Below are 20296 nucleotides of genomic sequence, written 5' to 3' on the forward strand. Positions count from 1 at the left end.
TCTTTTTTTTTTACATTTTTTTTATTCATTTTTTAAATCTTTCTTTTTTTTACACTGTTTGTGTCCCTCTGAGGGACTTTAACCACTGCCCTGATGATCGCTGTCAAAAGGCATGGCAGAGCTACTGCTCTCCCATGCCTTATCGCTCATACAGCGATCTCAGGCATAGGCAATACAGGACGCCAGTGTCTGGCATCCTGTTGCCATGGTGACAGGCCGGGCTCTCGCGATGACATCGCGAGTTCCGGCCGGAGACACAGAGGGAGCCGCGCTCCCGCTGTGAACTCTTCCCCTGCCGCGATCTACTTAGATCGCGGCAGGGAAGGGGTTAAAAGTGGCGGGCGCATCTCCGATGTCCCCCCGCTGCTGCAGCGAGACGCCGGCTGTGACTGACAGCCGGCTCCCGCTGCGGGATAGCGCTGGATCATATGTGATCCCGCGCTATCTCCAGGACGTAAGTTTACACCCTGTTGCGGGAAGTACCCCGCTCCCAGGACGTAAACTTACGCCCTGCAGCGGGAATGGGTTAAAATAGGTTCATTGCGGAAAATCACATGGAAAATTGTGGTGACATTAGTGCTCCCCCATGGCGAAATATCACTTGCGATATTTCATCCCGCCCCTGGACACTCAGCCTTATTGTTTTGTTTTGCTGTGTCAGTGCACCTCTCCAGGGGTTCCTGCAAGGAATAGTCAGGGCACAGAAGGTGACAGCGGGGCTGTCCTTATCAGGACTATTACTCTGCTTGTAGGCAGGGGCTCCTCACTTCCCTGCTAGGTAAGGAACAGGTTTTTCCATCTTCTAGTTCCTAGAGTGGTGTTCACTGTCCAACATAGTTTTGGTATATTCTGTTTGCATTCTGTGTGAGCGGCACCCTGCGCCCGTGCTGTGGTGAGGTGGGCCAGGCAGATGTGACATAATCAACAGCCATACATTTCCTCAGCGGGTTTTTGTTTGTTACCTTGCATGTTGATGGATCCCATTGAGACCTTGTTCAATCAGCTTAGGTCTCTGGCTAGTGAGGTTGCTGAGGTTAAGCAACAACACTTAGGTGGAATAGGTTTGGTAAAGGGACCTAAGCTGGACCTGGCAGATCATTTTTTTGCTAAAAGGCAGGAATTTTTTGCGTTTAAAGAATCATGCAAAAGTATACTTTAAACTGTGCCTTTGTCCTCAGGTGATGAGTCTCAGAAGGTATGGATGGTCATTTACAGGTTGCAGGGGTACCCTCAGGCTTGGACCTTTTCATTACCACCCACTTCTGAGGCTTTGTCGGTGGATATTTTTTTTGGCTTTAGGTCTGATCTATCATGACTCTGATAGGGTATCTCTGGCGGAGGGTAAGATTACAGGCTTACGGCATGAGAGATCACCAGTTGAAGAGTTTTGCCATTGCGCAAACGATCTACAGTGAAATGACCCTGCATTGCGGAGTCAATTTTGCTTTGTGCTAGCCAACAAGATTAAAGATCTTATGGTTTCACATACCACACCTGGAACTCTTGACGAGGCCATGTTTTTAGCCATACGAATTGGTCAGGGGGTTAGAGAGCAGGCAAGTGAGCTATCGTTTGCCATGTAGATAGAACCTGTGGTTCTTGATGAACCCATGTAATTGGGCTCTTTATCTGGTGAAGCTGTGAGAAAGGAGAAGCGGGGGCCAGAGGTTTCCGTTTTTTCTGCAGCCATACACGACACTTCATACATGTGTCCTTTTTGGGGGTCTCAGTCGGGAAAACTAGCTGGCCTGGAGATTAAGTAGAAGTTCCCTTTAGGTCCGCAAATCACCTGGATATCAGCCTCCAGGTTGGTCCTTCTCACGAAGATTCTTTTTACCGGGCATAGTTGTCCGGTAATGATTTTTTGGGATTATTGAGCCGGAGTCAATTTAAATCATGATGAGGTAGCCAAACATCTGAAACTTAATATTAGAACTTTGGACTACCCAGTACCAGTGTCAGCCATTGATTCTGCCCCACTGTCCCATAAGTGTTTAAAATTTTCTTGTTTCTGATGTTTGTTTACAGATTGGGTTATTCCATACAGAGAGAATAATTTTATTTGTCATGGAGTCTTTCCCTACACTAGTGGTGTTGGGTTTGCCATAGTTGAAGTTGCACAACCCAGTGGTGGACTAGGTATAGGGAGACATTGTTCAGTGGAATCCTTCCTCTAGACGGAATTGCATGTGAGTTAATATCTCTGCGGTACATTTTGAAGAATTACCTCAGTTCATCAAGAATTTCGCTGACGCCTTTTCTAAGGAAGGAACCTCATAGCAAGGGGGATTTAACTATTGATCTCATTCTAGGTTGCAAGCTACCCAAGAGTATAACATTTCGGGTCTGGAGAGGCAGGCTCTTGAGAAGTATTGCTGAAAGCTTGAGAAAGAAACATATACGTCCATCCAATTCTGCAGTAGCTGCCGTTTTTTTTTTTTTTTTGTTAAGAAGATAGAGGTCTGTGACCATGTTTGGACTTTAGGGAACTTAATAAGATCACTAAGCGCAACCCTTATCCGTTACCTCTCATTCTCGATTTCTTTAGCCAGCTAATGGGTGCCCATTGGTTTTCTAAGTTGGACTTGCAGGGGGCATACAAATTAATACAGGTCAGAGAGGAGGATGAATGGAGGACAGTCTTCAACACTCCCGAAGGTCATTTTGAAAATCTTGTTATGCCTTTTGGTTTGACCAATGCCCCCGTAAAGCAAGCTTTCATAAATGAAGTATTTCAGAAGTATATTCGACATTTTGTGTTGGCTTATTTGGATGACATTCTTATTTTTTTCCCCTGAGTATGATTGCCATATTTTGCATATTCGACAGGTGTTGCAAGCTCTCCGAAAAAAACTATCTTTTTGCCAAGAGCAGGAAGTGTACTTTTGCCATACTGGAGATTACCTTTCTGGGGCATATCCTAACCCTAGATGCATTTAGGATGGACTCTGGGAAGGTCTGAGCTGTTTTGGACTGGGTTCAGCCTGAGAACTTGAAGGCACTTCAAAGATTCTTGGGGTTCATGAATTATTATCGTAATCTCATATCCAGGTTTTCGTAGAGGGTCAAACCTTTGACTGATATGATGAAGAAAGGGTCCTTTTCTTCTAAAAGGTCTCCAAATGTGATTCACGCATTTGAGACTTTGAAGAGGTGTTTTTTTTACTGCTGCTATTCTTACACAACCAGATTCTTCCAGGTCATTTGTTGTTGAGGTAGATGCTTCAGCGGTCGCGGTGGGGGCTGTTTTGTCCCAAGGTACTGGTGAATTAAAGAATCTTCGCCCATGTCCATTCTTTTCATGGAAGTTTACCTTGACCGAACAGAATTATGACATTGGTGACATTGTAGAGTTGTTGGCCATTAAATGGGCCTTCAAGAAGTGACATCACCTTCTGGAGGAGGCTCAACTTAAGGTGACAGTTATCATGATCATAAAAACCTGATTTATTTAGAATCGGTGAAGAGACTTAACCCCAAGGCAGGCACAGTGGTTGTTGCTTTCCTCTTGCTTCTATTTTGTGGTCACATACCGGCCTGGTAGTAAGAATATCAGGGCGGATGCTCTCTCTAGTAGTTTTGTCCCAGTGGTCTCTGATAAACCCCCTGCACCCATTTTGTCTGAGGTGGTGGTGTCCGCAGTGTCCCTGGATCTAGAGGCGAAGATTCATAAGGCACAAGATTTGGCACCTGCTGCCCTGCCAGACGAGAAGCTTTTTGTTCCCCTATACGTGAGGTTTCAGGTACCCTCTGAGATGCATAGTTCTGTCCTGGCAGGTCATCGAGGCATTAATAATATTCGGAAGTGAGTAAATAGAATTTTTTGGTGGCCGTCTTTGAGACATGATGTTTTTTGTTTTGTTTCTACATGCAAGGTCTGTGCTAGAGCCAAATCGCCTTAGAATCTCCCAGCAGGGAAATTGTTGCCCCTACCGGTACCGGAGAGACCCTGGACTCATCTGTCCATGGATTTCATCATTGACTTACCTTCCTCGGAGGGAAACCCTTTTATCTAGTTGGTGGTGGATCATTTCAGCAAGATGTGTTATTTTGTTGCTCTGCCTAGTCTACCTAATGCTAAAAAGTTGGATAAGTTGTTCATAGCTCATTTTGTTAGGTAACACGGAGTATCATCTAATATTCTCTGTGATCGAGGTGTTCAGTTTGTATCTGAGTTCTGGTGTTTCGTGTGTCGTCAGTGAGGTATACAGCTGTCTTTTTCTTCTGCTCACCATCCTGAGATAAATGATCAGACGGAGAGGTGTAACCAGAGTCTCGAACAGTACCTGCGGTGCTTTGTTTCTGATAATAAAGTATGCTGGTCGGGCTATACTTTCAGCAGAATTTGCTCTGATCAATAGATCTTTAGGACACATCTCCTTTTTTTGCAATTATGGATTCCATCCATGTTTTAGTTCATTCACTAAATCTAGATTGGACAAAGATCCTGTGTCATTGGGGTTAAAACGTTGCTGCTGTTTTAGTGTGCAATAAAAAGTCCATCTAGGATGGATATGTTTTAAACTGCCCTTACGGATGTTGCTATGGATTATTCTTCAGTGGAAACTATTGGGTCTGGATCAAGAGTCCTGATCCTTTTCCTCAGAGTGCATCACATGTCACCTCCCCTTTATTGGTGGTTTGGGTGTGCTGCTGGAACTACTACAGTTTGAGAAATCTATATTGGAGATGCCCCAAGAGAATGAATTCTCATCCAGCCTCGAGGCAGTCTGGGTAGAAGTCCAGAGAAATCTTAAAAGATCAGTAAGAAGCTATAAGAGCGTGGCAGATAGCAGTCAGTCAGAGAGGGTTGGTTTTCAGGTGGGTGATTTAGTCTGGTTGTCTACCAAGAACATCAAGCTTAAACAACCATTCTTTAAGCTGGGTCCACGTTTTATTATTTAGAAAAAAAGATTTTCATCCCACCTTAGACGGCTTCTAGCTCCTGGTTCCATACCGCAGGTGCGTCTCCAAGTGCTTATACAGCCTTGTGGTCACTTTGGCTTTCTTTCACAATTAAATTCAATCGAAGGGGCGGCACTGGTGTGACAGAGGTGCTGCTTTATTGTTTAAAATATGTGCATATTCACAGATAAAGAAGGACCGGTTTCAACTCCACCAAGAGCCTTGTTCACCTCTACATGCACTCTGTTCACAAACCTTTAAAAAGCCTTAGCCTTAATTAACTGATTAAAACCAAACTGTGAATTTTAACCCTTAATATGCCTAGTAGCCAGGCTAAATCTTTCTGTCAGTCTCTCCCCACAAGAACTGACAAGAAAGCAGTCAATGCTATCATTCACCTCACTACAATATATACATATGGTTCCATAAATATTTGTAGGATAACCGGTTAATATTTTATAATAGAAAAAGAATCCCTGCATGTTATTTGTTACATGGAAACAGATCATATTTTTAAATGTGCAAAAGCTCTTTAGCCATCCATTATTTTTATCAGATGTGATTCCATAAACATATTAATAATGATTAATTGATATTTTAATATTGGGACAAAGGATTAATTGATCTAATTTTATGTACAAAATCAGCTTATATATGAAGACAGATTGAGGCTGCATTCCCACGAACGTGTATCGGCTCGGTTTTCACGCCGAGCCGATATACGTCGTCCTCATCTGCAGGGGGGGAGGAGGGAAGAGCCAGGAGCAGGAACTGAGCTCCCGCCCCCTCTCTGCCTCCTCTCCGCCCCTCTGCACTATTTGTAATGAAAGGAGGCGGGACAGGGGCGGGGCTAAGTTCCAAGAATTAGCCCCACCCCCGTCCCGCCTCTCCCCATTGCAAATAGTGCAGAGGGGCAAATAGTGCAGCCCCCTGCACACGAGGACAACGTATATCGGCTCGGCATGAAAACCGAGCCGATATACGTTCGTGGGAATGCAGCCCACAACTCCATAAGGAGATTAATTAGGTATTTGCTCAATTAGTTTTTATAAGTTAGTATATATAAAGGAGGTCAGTTTTAAAATTCATGCCCTTTGTGTTTCTGGTATTAAGCGTTAGTATCCAGAATGCCTCTCTTCTAAACACTCGTGTCTGGCTGACTTCACCTCCTCTATTACCATTAGTAACTTGCTCTATCCCAAACAATGTAAAGCTATTCAAACTCCCTGATGTGTCTCCAGGAAGTGCTTTGCTGCTCCTGAACTATTGGAGTTGCCATTTTTGATGTATCACACATGTTCCGCAATACGGGTTCCGATTTTGCATGTCGTACAACCAATGTAGTTCTTATTACATTCTGCACATGAGATTACATAGATTGCATTACTGGTGTTACAATTCATGTAGGTTTTAATTTTATATTCTTTAGATCCCTCACTATCCATGAAGCTAGTTTTTCTGTTATCAGCCGGATGACATATGCTGCATCGAGAGATACCACACCTAAAAAAACCATTGTTTTTCAGCCATTGTGTTTTTTTCATTCCTGATTTTAAGGTGCTTGGAGACAGCATGTCCCCTAAATTCCTACTTTTTTTTAGACACGACCATAACCCCTTCATCTAATATACTGTCTACCGTATCATCTTGACGCAGGATCGGCAAAAATTTGTAAAAAAATTTTTTTATTTTATAAAAATCTCGACTATACGCTGTTTGAAAATTTAAACCTTTTCTCTTTATTTTATTTTCATTTCTCTTATTATTGAGTAAGATCTCCCTATCCATTATATCAATTCTGTTTTATGTAACCTCTCCCCCCTAATCCCTCTATAATACCAGTTTTTGTTTTGTCATGTAGATCCTTACTGGTACACGCTCTTTTTGCTCGTATCATTTCCCTTGTTGGAATAGCCCTCAATGTATGTCTGGGATGACAGCTGCTTGCGTGCAAAACAGTATTCCCGCTGTTTCTTTCCTAAACAAACATGTCTCTATTTTGCCAGTGGAGACATTACCTCTTAGGGTTAAATCTAACATAGTAACATAGTAACATAGTTTGTAAGGCCGAATGAAGACATTGTCCATCTAGTCCAGCCTGTCTATCCTACTGTGTTGATCCAGAGGAAGGCAAAAAAAAACCCCAAGGCGAGAAGCCAATTAGCCCTTTTGGGGGAAAATTCCTTCCCGACTCCCTAATGGCAATCAGACTGTTCCCTGGATCAACCCCTAATAGTTCCTACCTGCCTATATACCAGGATTGACACTTAACCTAATATTTATATCCTGTAATATCCTTCTCCAGAAAGACATCAAGTCCCCTTTTAAACTCCTCTATGGATTTTGCCATCACCACTTTCTCCGGTAGAGAGTTCCACAGTCTAACTGCTCTTACAGTAAAGAACCCCTTTCTGTGTTGGTGATGAAACCTACTTTCCTCTAATTGTAGCATATGTCCTCTTGTTACCTTCGTGGTCCTGGGTGTAAACAGATCGCGGGAGAGATCCATGTGTTGTCCCCTCATGTACTTATACATGGTTATTTGGTCGCCTCTTAACCTTCTTTTTTCTAGAGTAAATAGTCCCAATATTGATAACCTCTCGGGGTATTCCAGTCCCGTCATTCCATGTATTAGTTTAGTCGCTCTTCTTTGAACCCCCTCAAGCACTGTGACATCTTTCCTGAGCACCGGTGTCCAGAATTGTACGCAGTATTCCATGTGAGGTCTGACAAGTGCCTTATATAATGGAAGGATAATGTTCTCGTCCTTCGCCCCTATACCTCTTTTGATGCACCCCAAGACTTTATTTGCCTTTGCAGCGGCTGACTGGCATTGGTTACTCCAGTTTAGTCTATTATCCACTAATACCCCCAGATCCTTTTCCATATCACTTTTCCCTAGTGGTACCCCATTAAGTGAGTATTTGTGACATCCGTTCCTCCTGCCCATGTGCATAGTCCTACATTTTTCAACATTGAACTTCATTTGCCATTTTCCCCCCCAAGCCCCCATCTTATCCAGGTCCGTTTGTAGCCGCACATTGTCTTCCATTGCATTAATTATATTGTATAATTTTGTGTCATCTGCAAATATTGATATTTTGCTGTGCAGCCCCTCTACCAGGTCATTGATAAATATGTTGAACAGAGTGGGGCCTAATACTGAACCCTGTGGCCCCCGCTAGCGACTGTGGTCCAATCAGAGTACAAACCATTTATTACCACCCTCTGCTTTCTATCGTTGAGCCAATTCTTTACCCACTTACACACGTTTTCGCCCAGTCCGAGCTTCCTCATTTTGTATATTAGCCTATTATGTGGCACGGTGTCAAAGGCTTTAGAGAAGTCCAGATATACAAGATCAATAGATTCTCCCTGGTCCAGCTTAGAGCTTACTTCATCGTAGAAACTGATCAGATTTGTCTGACATGAGCGACCCTTCCTGAATCCATGCTGGTGAGGAGTTATTCCCTTAATCTCCTTGAGGTGCTCATCGATGGCGTCTCTCAGAATCCCCTCGAAAATTTTTCCCGTTACTGAAGTGAGACTTACTGGCCTGTAGTTACCAGGCTCACTTTTGCTCCCTTTTTTGTAAATTGGAACCACGTTGGCAATGCGCCAGTCCAATGGTACTACTCCGGTCTTGATAGTGTCTAGAAATATTAGGTATAGCGGCCTAGCTATCTCGTCACTTAGTTCCTTTAGTATCCTTGGGTGTAATCCATCTGGGCCCGGTGATTTATCAATTTTAGTTTTCTTTAGACGCTTCCGCACCTCCTCCTGCGTTAGGTATGAGATATTTTGTGAGGGGTTCGTTTTATTCCCCTGCATCTCGTGTGGCATTTCCTTTTCTTTGGTGAACACACTTGAGAAGAAACTGTTTAGTAGATTTGCTTTCCCTTCGTCATCATCAATGATTTCTCCTGCATTGTTTTTTAAAGGGCCAGCGCTCTCCCTGCAAATCCTTTTGCTGTTTATGTAGTTGAAAAATAGCTTCGGGTTGTTTCTACTCTCTTTTGCGATCCGTCTTTCTGCTTCCTCCTAGAAATGGAATTTCTATATCATTTTGTGTAACCACAAATTGTAGGTTGACCAAATTGTCATTGATGTATTCAACAAATTCTGATATATCCATTGTATCATTACTAGAGATGAGTGAGCACCAAAATGCTCTGGTGCTTGTTGCTCGAGTTGAACGTTCCGCGATGCTCGAGAGTTCGTTTCGAGTAACGAACCCCATTGAAGTCAATGGGCGACTCGAGCATTTTTGTATATCACCCATGCTCCGCTAAGGTTTTCATTTGTGAAAATCTGGAAAACCCAAGAAAGTGATGGAAACGACACAGAAACGTATAGGGCAGGCGAGGGGCAACATCAGGTTCCCAGGTCCCACTATTAACCCACAATAGCGCCAAGAGTGGGCCCCCCCCTAACAATTTTTACTTCGGACAAACCCTCATTAGCAAGGCACACCTTAGCTAAGCACCACACTACCTCCAACTAAGCACAAGCACTGCCTGCGGGACACACCGCTGGCTCTTCTCCTGGGTTACATGCTGCCCAACCCCCCCACACGACCCTGCGTCCGCAGCGCACACAAAAGTGTCCCTGCGCAGCCTTCAGCTGCCCTCATGCCACACGCTGGCTTAAAGCCACACAGCCCTCATGTCTATTTCTAAGTGCGTCTGCCATGAGGAGGAACCGGAGGCACACACTGCAGAGGGTTGGAAGGGCCAGGCAGCGACCCTCTTTAAAAGGAGCGGGGCGATAGCCCACAATGCTGTACAGAAGTAATGAGAAATCCAATCCTGTGCCACCTCCGTCAGGAGCTGCAAACGTGGGCATAGCAATGGGAAATCCATGTGCCACACAGTATTCATTCTGTCTGCGTGTCGCATAGCTTAATCGACACCGCAAGGGGAAAGCCATCTGCACTCTGCCCCCTACCCAAGTCAGTCAGTGTCTTTGTGCCAGACAGGTCAAACACCGCGTAATGGGAACTAACTGGGCACCAACAGCATAGGTGGGTCCTAGGCAACTCTGGACATGAAAAATTAATAAATCTGAGCGGCCAAACATGGCAGATGTGCACCGCGCCCATGACATAGGCCTCGGCCCACAGCTTCAGCAATCGTAGGCAGGAAGCGGACTTTCACTGCACCAAGGACATAGGCCTCTGCACAAACCCTCAGCAATCGTTGGCCTAGAGCAGACTCCAATGCTACGGTAGCGTAGCTGTGAACCTCTCATTAGCACTGTATTGCTCTGTAGCTTGTCCCAATGCAGTGCCCCGGACAGCAGAGCTAAAGTCAGTTTAAATACAGGTAGCCCAGTCAGATAGGGTTTTTTTTTATAAATAGTCACAGGCAGGTACAACTCCGCAATGGGAATTCCGTGTGCACCCACAGCACGAGTGGCTCCCTGGAACCCACCGGCGGTACATAAATAAATCCCATTGCAGTGCCCCGGACAGCAGAACTAACGTCAGATAAAATACAGGTGGCCTCTGGCCCACACTGCATGCCCCAGTCAGACTCGGGTTTTTAATAAGTAGACACAGGCAGGTACAACTCCCCTATGTGAAGTCCCTGTGGACCCACAGCATGGGTAGCTCCCTGGAACCCACCGGTGGTACATAAATAAATCCCATTGCAGTGCCCTGCACAGCTGAGGTAACATTAGATTAAATACAGGTGTGCTTCGGCCCACACTGCATGCCCCAGTCTGACTGGGGTTTTTTATAAATACACACAGGCAGGTACAACTCCCCTATGTGAAGTCCCTGTGGACCCACAGCATGGGTGGGTCCCAGGAAGCCACCAGTGGTACATAAATAAATCCCATTGCAGTGCCTGCACAGCTGAGGTAACGTTAGATTAAATACAGGTGGGCTTCAGCCCACACTGCATGCCCCAGTCAGACTGGGGTTTTTAATAAGTAGACACAGGCAGGTACAACTCCCTAATGTGAAGTCCGTTCGGGATTGAGATTGGAAAGGTTCTCCTTATACTGTGGGTCAAGCAGTGTGTACACCCAGTAATCCGTATTGGCCAGAATGCGTCTAACGCGAGGGTCACGAGAAAGGCATCCTAACATGAAGTTAGCCATGTGTGCCAGGGTACCTCTATGCAACACATGGCTGTCCTCACTAGGAAGATCACTTTGAGGATCCTCGTCGTCCTCCTCCTCCTCGTCCACAGGCCATATGCGCTGAATGGATGAGAGGCAAGCAGCATGGGTACCCTCTGCAGTGGGCCTAGCTGTCTCTTCCTCCTCCTCCTCAGGCTACTCCCCCTCCTCCTCCTCAACGCGCTGAGATATAGACATGAGGGTGCTCTGACTATTCAGCGACATACCGTCTTCCCCCGCCTCCGTTTCCGACCGCAAAGCGTCAGCCTTTATGCTTTGCATGGAACTTCTCAACAGGCATAGCAGAGGAATGGTGACGCTAATGATTGCAGCATCGCCGCTTACCATCAGAGTGGACTCCTCAAAGTTTCCAAGGACCTGGCAGATATCTGCCATCCAGGCCCACTCCTCTGTAAAGAATTGAGGAGGCTGACTCCCACTACGCCGCCCATGTTGGAGTTGGTATTCCACTACAGCTCTACGCTGCTCATACAGCCGGGCCAACATGTGGAGCGTAGAGTTCCACCGTGTGGGCACGTCACAAAGCAGTCGGTGCACTGGCAGATTAAACCGATGTTGCAGGGTCCGCAGGGTGGCAGCATCCGTGTTGGACTTGCGGAAATGTGTGCTGACCCGGCGCACCTTGCCGAGGAGGTCTGACAAGCCTGGGTATCCTTCCAGAAACTGCTGAACCACCAAATTAAAGACGTGGGCCAGGCATGTGCGTGAGGCTGCCGAGCTGCAGAGCCGCCACGAGGCTTACGGCCGTTGTCACACACGACCATGCCCGGTTGGAGGCTCAGCGGCGAAAGCCAGCAGTCGGTCTGATCTGTCAGACCATGCAACAGTTCGTGGGCCGTGTGCCTCTTCTCTCCTAAGCTGAGTAGTTTCAGCACTGCCTGCTGACGCTTGGCCACCGCTGTGCTGCCGCGCCACACCGACTGCTGGCGACGTGCTGCTGCTGACACGTCTTGATTGTGAGGTAGAGGTTGCATTGGAGGAGGAGGAAGTTTAAGGGAGGTGGCATACCCCACCGCAGATATAAGCACCGATCTGGGGCCCGCAATTCTGGGGGTGGGTAGGACGTGAGTGGTCCCAGGCTCTGACTCGGTCCCAGCCTCCACTAAATTCACCCAATGTGCCGTCAGGGAGATATAGTGGCCCTGCCCGCCTGTGCTTGTCCACGTGTCCGTTGTTAAGTGGACCTTGCCAGTAACCGCGTTGGTGAGGGCGCGTACAATGTTGCGGGAGATGTTGTCGTGCAGGGCTGGAACGGCACACCATGAAAAATAGTGGTGCCTGGGGACAGAGTAGCGCGGGACCGCCACCGGCATCATGTTTTGGAAAACAGTTCCTGGGAGTCTGTCTGCTCATCAGAATGTGTCATTTTCATGGAGTGAGGAGGCTGGGAGGAAGGAGGAGCAGCAGCGAGAGGATTTAGAGTTGCAGCAGTGGACGGCGTAGAAGACAGGTTGCTGGAGACACTTTCTGCCATCCACGACAGGACCTGCTCACACTGCTCATTTTGTAATAAAGGTCTACCACATGGACCCAAAAATTGTGATAGGAAGCTGGGGACCCCAGAAACTTTCCTCTCTCCTACTCCCGCAGCAGCCGGCTGTGATTCACCTGGACCAGGAACTCAGCCTATACCCACACCCTCACTTGGAACTCCGCGTCCTCGCCCGCATCCACATCCACGTCCTCTAGCGTACCCCTACCCCTCAGCATAGTGGATTATGAATAGAGCAGACACAGAGCGGTGTAAAAAATTTTTGAATTCTTATTGGTGTGCAGTTGGAGTGAGACAGCACTTTTGTAACGCAAACTGTCGCCAGGAAAAAAATTATTCAGAAGACTGCAAGCATGCCTAACTGTGCAATATGCAATACTGATACACCTGAGCTCACAACAGCCACACAGTGAAATGCAGAAAGTCACAGCTAGCCGTAATGATTTTCCTGTTTTTTTGGGTAATTTTAGTGCAATGCAGGGTATATTGCGCCAATGTGAGTTTCCCTGTATGGGGTTCTGTCACAGTGCGTGCAATTTACAGCAGACACACCGCAGTGTAAAAAAATTTTGAATTCTTATTGGCGTGCAGTTGGAGTGAGACAGCGCTTATGTTACGCAAACTGTCGCCAGGAAAAAAATTATTCAGAAGACTGCAAGCACACCGAGCTGTGCAATATGCAATACTGATACTCCTGAGCTCACACCAGCCACGCAGTGAAATGCAGAAAGTCACAGCTAGCCGTAAGGATTTTAATTTTTTTTTTTTTTGGTAATTTTTGTGCAATGCAATGCAGGGTATATTGCGCCAATGTGAGTTTCGCTGTATGGGGGTCTGTCACTGTGCATGCAATTTACAGCAGACACACTGCAGTGTGTAAAAGTTTTGAATTCTTATTGGCCTGCAGTTGGAGTGAGTGCAAAATGCAGCCAGGAAAAAATTATTTGGAAGACTGCAAGCATGCCTAGCTGTGCAATAATGAGGTACTACAACTACCAGCAGCCACGGAGTTAAATGCAGACGGTCACAGATAGCCCTAAACAGGTGCTTTTTTGGGGTACTTGTTGACAGGATTCTACAGTAGCACTGTCCCTGCCTCACCAATACTGCCCCTGTACTCTGTAGAATTGGCTGCAGACTGAGAGCACAATAGTCTGCAGAGCCCAAGATGAAATAAAAAATTTGGTGCAAAGCTGCTCCTAGAAGCAACAACTGTAATTCACACGGTAAAATGTGGCCCTAAGAAGCACCGTTGGTGTTCTTGTACACTACCCACTGTCCCTGCCTGACCAATACTGCCCCTATTCTACGTAGTACAGACTGCAGCCTGAGAACGCTATAGCCTGCACGTCCGATATAACAAAAAAAAATTATTGTGCAAAACTGCTCTCAGCACCCACAACAGTAGTGCACACAGTGAGCTGTGGCCCTAAGAAAGACCGTTTGGGTTCTTGAAGACGCTAACACTCTCCCTATAGCAGCAGAAGCACTGTCCCTAATCTCTGCCAGCGTGTGTCTGTGGTGAACAGCGGGCTGCCCCACTTTAAATACTCGGGGGTCACTTGATCTCGCCAGCCACTCACTGCAGGGGGGAGGGATAGGGCTGGAACGTCACAGGAGGAAGTTGTAACGCCTTCCCTGCGTTTCTATTGGCCAGAAAATGGCGCAAATTTTTCAAGGAAGGAAATGGAATTGACTCGAACACAGCGTGGTGCTCGTCTCGAGTAACGAGCATATCGAACACCCTAATACTCAAACGAGCATCAAGCTCGGACGAGTATGCTCGCTCATCTCTAATCATTACCCAAGTCTGTACCCTTAACCCAGATGATAACTATGTCATCAATAAATCTAGCATACCACACCATGCGGCCCGCATACAGATTTTTGTGGTTGAAAATAAAAAAATGCTCCCACCAGCTCATCGTGAGATTTGCTATGGATGGTGAAAATTCGGATCCCACAGGGGCTCCAGATACCTTATGAGGAGAGACTGACAGAAAGATTTAGTCTGGCTACTAGGCATATTAAAGGTTAAAATTCACAGTTTGGTTTTAATCAGTTAATTAAGGCTAAGGCTTTTTGAAGTTTTGTGAACAGAGTGCATGTAGAGGTGAACAAGGCTCTTGACAGAGTCGAAACCGGTCCTTCTTTATCTGTGAATATGCACATATTTTAAAGAATAAAGCAGTAAGTTTGTCATACCACGTTTTATTGGTCCTTTTAAGATCACTGAGAGCATTAAAGGTGTTGTCCCGTCCCCCAAACTAATTTTTTTCCCCATGAATGCCCTGTAGAGGAGAAGCATCACACACAACAGCCTTTCCCATAAAAAACAATATTTTCCTCACCTTTTTATTCCTTTTCTTCCACTTATAAAAAGCTTGCCTGAACTTTTTAAAGATGGCGCTGCTGGGTAGCTCCCATCATGCACTGCTGCCTCTCTCTCCTCAGTGTGCGCGCTCCCGATGATGCCAGTCACATGAGTGGAGGACCGGCATCATGGAGACGCACGCTTCACTGCTTTGAATGAAGCCGACAGCCGTCCGGCTCCATTCAAAGCAATGAGAGGGCAGTGCTATCTCTTGCTACTGCTCTGACAGCTGTTAGCAGGAGATTCCTTCATCTCCCCGGCATGTCCCCTCATCACTGGACACTGGGGCAACAGTGTCCCAGTGTCCAGTGACGAGGGGACATGCTGGGGAAATGAAGGAATCTCCTGCTACAGCTGTCACAGCAGTAGCAGGAGATCCTGATCTGTAGCAGCACTTTCAATAAGCACAGGATCGCAATCCTGTGCCCCCTCCAGTGCCCACACACATGCCCCCCTCACAGTGCCCCCTCCACTCTGCCTCCCCACAGTCCCCCCCTCCAGTGCGCCCCCCCCCCACAGTCCCCCCTTCAGTGTCCACACACAATGCACCCCCAAAGTTCCCACACACAGTGCACCCCCCCACAATGACCTCCCCACAGTGCCCTCCACAGTACACCCCCTCAGTGCCCCCACCACAAACATGCCCCTCCACAGTGCACCCCCCACAATGCCCCCACCACAGTTCCCCCCTCCAGTGTCACCCGCCACAATGCCCTCCCACAGCCCCCCCCCAAAATGCTCTCCCACAGTCCCCCCCAAAGTGCACTCTTGCATCCACCTCTGTCAGAAGTCTATGTGACCGCACACCCACCTCCGCCAGAAGTCTATGTGACCGCACACCCACCCCACTAGAAGTCTATGTGTCCGCACACCTACCTCCGCCAGAAGTCTATATGTCCGCACACCCACCTGCGCCAGAAGTCTATGTGACCGCACACCCACCTCCGCCAGAAATCTATGTGACAGCACATTCACCTCCGCCAGAAGTCTATTCGAAAGCACATCCACCTTCACCAGAAGTCTATGTGACCGCACACCCACCTCCGCCAGAAGTCTATGTAACCGCACACCCACCCCACTAGAAGTCTATGTGTCCGCACACCCACCTCCGCCAGAAGCCTATGTGACCGCACACGCACCCCGCAAGAAGTCTGTGTGCCCGCACACCCACCCAGCAAGAAGTCTATGTGACCGCACACGCACCCCGCCAGAAGTCTATGTGACCACACACCCACCCCACAAGAAGTCTATGTGACCGCACACCCACCTCCGCCAGAAGTCTATGAGACTGCACACCCACCTCCGCCAGAAGTCTATGTGACCCCACACGCACCCCGCAAGAAGTCTATGTGACCGCACACATACCCCGCAAGAAGTCTGTGTGACCGCACACCCACCCCGCAAGAAGTCTATGTGTCCGCACACCCACCTCCACCAGAAGTCTATGTGACCGCACGCCCACCTTCGCCAGAAGTCTATGTGACCGCACACCCACCCCCACTGCAAAAAGTCTATGTGATAGAGCTCCCCTCCCTGCCACCCGTAGGACTTGTGACAGCCCGGCACCCCCCCCCCCCCCTCCAGACCAATGGCATGCCGGCACCCGCAACCCCCCCCCCAAAGAACAATGACAGCCTGGTGCATGCCACCCCCCTCCAGACCAGTGTCATGACGGGACCCCTGCCCCGACCAGTGACACCGCGGCTCCCCCCACCACCACCACCACCTGGCGCTATGTGACTGCACGGCACCCGCCCCCTCCCCCCCCCCCCCACCCCGGCACAAAGTGACTGCCCGGAGATTGGAGATCTTAGCTTGTTAAAGATCACTAATATGTTCCACAAGTCCTTACTTAAGAAAGTGGCAAGTCCGATACTTGGGTCATCTCCTCCTTCACCAATGTTGGTGGATGAGAATCCTCAATTTTAAGTCAGCCACATCACTGACTTTCGTCGAGTCAGGAACTTGCTACAGTATCTGGTGCATTGGTGAGAGTACAGTCCTGAGTAAAAGACGTGGGTTCCAGCGGCTGAGGTGGACGAGGACTGATTAATTATGAACTTCCACAAATGGAATCCTGGTAAAGCAGGTTCTAAGTGTCCAGAGGCCCCTCCTCAGAGGACAGGTAGTGTTGCGGCTTGTTAGTCGCGACAATGTCGTGGCATGGTGGCCACGGCACAGGGTCTGGCCCGTCACCCTGTTACGATGCAGGACAAGAGTTAATGCACATTGTGCAGAGATTGCTCGCTGCTTCAATAATCAGCAAGTGTTGAGAGCTTTATATTCCTACCACGCCCTCTTCCTCTTGCTGTTGAGCAGTTCTATAGAGAAATGATTGGAGTAGGTTGATGTCTCTATGCTGGGTGATATACTATATTCAGATATGTACTGGTGTTCATTTCTGTTGTTTTCTGTTACCTTTAATGTTTTGTTTTGCTGTGTCAGTGCACCTCTCCAGGGGTTCCTGCAAGGAATAGTCAGGGCACAGGACAATTACTCTCATTGTAAGCAGGGGCTCCTCAGTTCCCTGTTAGGTAAGGCACAGGTTTTTCCATCTTCTAGTTGCTGGAGTGGTGTTCACTGTCCAGCATAGTTTTGGCATATTCTGTTTGCGTTCTGTGTGAACATCACCCTGCATCCATGCTGGGGTGAGGTGCGGCCTGCGAACGTGATAGAAACATGAAGTTACTGAACCCTAAGATAAAGGTTGGAGACGCTGCGAAGGAGAAGAAAATGTATAGGCAAATAAGCAAAGGGCTACATAGAAGGAAAAAGCCCCACATGTATCGCTATTAGAGGTGAGCGAGCATGCTCGGATAAGTCAGTTACTCGATCGAGCCTCGCTCTTCTTAAATAACTGCATTCTTGTCTGAGCATGCTCGGGGGGCAGCGGGGGTGAGTGTGGGATAGCGGGGGGTAGCGGGGGATCTCTCTCTCTCCCCCCTGCTACACCCCGCTGCCCCCCGCTCACCCCGAGCACGCTCAGACGAAAATGTAGTTACTTGAGAAGTGTGAGGCTCGCTCAAGTAACCGACTTATCCGAGCATGCTCGCTCATCTCTAATCGCTATACTTCAACAGCTTCCTCAGGGGTAACTATGTAATACCTGCAATCCATTAAATAAAGTGTGAGAATGATAGCAGTCATCCTCACCAGCATCCGGGTGGGTGGAAATAACGCAAAATACAGAGTGAGATAAAAGTTTGGTGTGCAGCGCACTTATCAAAAAACATTTTCGATCCAGTCCTTGGATTACCCCATATATTATAGTCACTGGAATGGTGCACGCAAAAGAATTATTGAACACATGGATGAATGATCATATGATGCATACGGTCATAAATGCCATCACTATCGGTCCCAGCACCATGATCCCCACACAGCCCATATGAAATGACTAGCTGACATACCCGGCTTCGCCCGTGTTAATTTGGTACTGGTGTTTATCTTGTGTTCACACGGAAAATCTTATGAAATTATGGTTACTTTAGAGATACCAAGGGAAAAATATGTTCACCATTTTGCATTACCCAGGAAAAACCACATGGAGGTAACCATGCGACGGTTCCTTTATATAAAATGACATCAGGAAATGAGACAATTAGATTACGCACGTAAAATGTGGACACTAATTCTTTTGCACTTAGAATTGAATAATCGAGTTGGGACCCATTAGCTTTTCCTATTTATGACATAATCAATGCTCATGCCAAATTTCAAATTTCTATGCCATCGGGAAGTGAGAGAATTAGATTACGTAGGTAAAATTTGGACGCTAATTTTTTTGCGCTTAAAATTGAATAATCGAGTTGGGACCCATTAACTTTTCCTATTTATGACATAATCAATGCTTGTGCCAAATTTCAAGTTTCTATGACATCAGGAAGTGAGAGAATTAGATTCCATACGTAAATTGTGGACACCAATTCTTTTGCGCTTAGAATTGAATAATTGAGTTGGGACCCATTAACTTTTCCTATTTATGACATAATCAATGCTCGTGAAAAAAATTTCATGTTTCTACGACATCGAGAAGTTGGAGAATTAGTGGCGAGTCAGACGGTGAGTGAGTCAGTGGGGGCTTTCGTCTTTATGTATATATAGATTGCTGATATGGCGCATGCGTCACAAACAATAACAAAAGTTACTATCAAATTCATGCTTTATAGTTCCCAAAATAACGCATGTGAAGACATAAACGAATGCAACCGTGAATGATCATAAGATGCATATCACCATAAATGACCGTTAGTCCCAGCACTATAATCCCCACGCAGCACATATGAAATAATAACTGTTACGGCACACGTATCATAGATGGCAACAATACTTCCAATCAGATTCTCAATTTAGCCCATCCAAAGTCCTTGGTTTAGCTCATACCTGTTGTCAGAGCTCTAAGGGACTCCTCGTAGTGTTTCATTGTCTGCTCCGGATCATATGTGAGAAGTTGTGTATATAAATCACTGACACATGACACTAGTTAGTATCATCCAACAATGAAGCTCTTCTGAGTTTATTATAAGGCAGACATGTATGTGTGTGTGTGTATATATATATATATATATATATATATATATATATATATATATATATATATATATATATATATATATATATATATATATGCACTTTACCATGTAAGCAAGGTTAGGGTGGTTATGATCTACACAATTGGCTTAGCTTGTAATGACTCTAATGATTAAGATCAGAGATGAGCGAGCGTACTCGTCCAAGCTTGATGCTCGTTCAAGCATTAGGGTACTCGAGATGCTCGTTACTCAAGTCGAACACCACGCGGTACTTGAATCAATTCCATTTCCTTCCCCGCATGTTTAGCGCCATTTTCTAGCCAATAGACATGCAGGGAAGGCATTACCACTTCCTCCTGTGACATGCCAGTCCTATCCCACCCCCCAGTAGTGAGTGGCTGGCGAGATCACGTGACCACCGAGAACTTAAAGCGGTCCCGCCCGCAGCAGTGCTGCTGCTGATATAGGGAAAGTGTTAGAGTAGGATCCTGTCTTCAATAACCCCAACGGTTCTTCTTAGGGCTACATCTGACTATGTGCATTACTGTTGTGGATGGCTGGGAGCAGTAGTGCACAATTATTTTTTTTTCATCCCGAGCTGTGCATGCCATTTCAGCTATAGCGTTCTCAGTCTGCAGTGTATTATACAGAGTATAGGGAAAGGGCTGCTGCTGATATAGGGAAAGTGTTAGAGTAGGATCCTGTCTTCAAAAACCCCAAAGCTCCTTCGTTGGGCTACATCTGACCGTGTGCATTTTACTTGGGGCCTGCTGGGAGTAGTAGTGCTTCCATTTTTGTATTACGCAGCTAGGCCTGTTTGCAGCCTTTCAGTAATACTTTTGC

The sequence above is a fragment of the Eleutherodactylus coqui genome, chromosome 6 (genome assembly GCF_035609145.1).
Source record: "Eleutherodactylus coqui strain aEleCoq1 chromosome 6, aEleCoq1.hap1, whole genome shotgun sequence".
NCBI classification, from domain to species: Eukaryota; Metazoa; Chordata; class Amphibia; order Anura; family Eleutherodactylidae; genus Eleutherodactylus; species Eleutherodactylus coqui.